Source organism: Solanum tuberosum, unplaced genomic scaffold (assembly GCF_000226075.1).
Source record: "Solanum tuberosum cultivar DM 1-3 516 R44 unplaced genomic scaffold, SolTub_3.0 contig03407, whole genome shotgun sequence".
Lineage (NCBI taxonomy): Eukaryota > Viridiplantae > Streptophyta > Magnoliopsida > Solanales > Solanaceae > Solanum > Solanum tuberosum.
Window position 1 is genome coordinate 1 of NW_006244373.1, and position 595 is coordinate 595.

The window sequence follows — 595 nt, forward strand, 5'->3', positions numbered from 1 at the left end:
GACGTATACCTTAGTGGAAGCTCTTTCATAAATTTGTTCTGCAGTTAGGGATAATAGTTTTTCTCCTTCTTTGTTCATAATCATCCCAGTTGTTGAGCCAGAGCTATCTTTGAGATTTACATCAAATCGACACCTGTGTTATTGTATGGTTAAAATACTATTATTTGTTATTAAATATTAAAAGAAATTGATATTGTTGGTGTAGTAATAAAGTACCTGGGGATGAGCATCTTATGTTGGTTGCAATTCATACAATGAATTTTTATGATGATTGGATAACGGACTTCTTGTCCACAATTGGAACATACCAAAACATAGCATCTCTTTTGGTCACTTGGGAATGACATTTTTACTTCAATTGAGAATGTTTGTCCCTGTATTAAGAAAAGAATGAATGTAAGTATTTGTAGTGAGTTTTAACATTAAATAATGAATGCATTTTTTACTAACATCTTCTTCGGATTCAGTGTTTGCAATGACTTCTTCATCTACTGGAATGGTGATGAGAGATCCAGATTTGGATGTGCTCCTCAAAGTAAATGAAGTAAGTGTCCCTTTATTCTCTGTGACCCTGCAGATAATCTCAAAGAAGGTT

The 595-nt window shown here is 33.3% G+C and overlaps 1 long non-coding RNA gene across 1 annotated transcript; it reads right to left on the reverse strand.

The window, feature by feature from the left end:
* Positions 1 to 6: 6 nt before the first annotated feature.
* LOC102596434 (uncharacterized) lies at positions 7 to 569 on the reverse strand. Its single transcript, XR_369090.2, has 3 exons — positions 451 to 569; positions 217 to 374; positions 7 to 133 (listed from the first exon to the last, which is right to left on the reverse strand). It is a non-coding gene; the product is annotated as an uncharacterized lncRNA (long non-coding RNA).
* Positions 570 to 595: the final 26 nt, after the last annotated feature.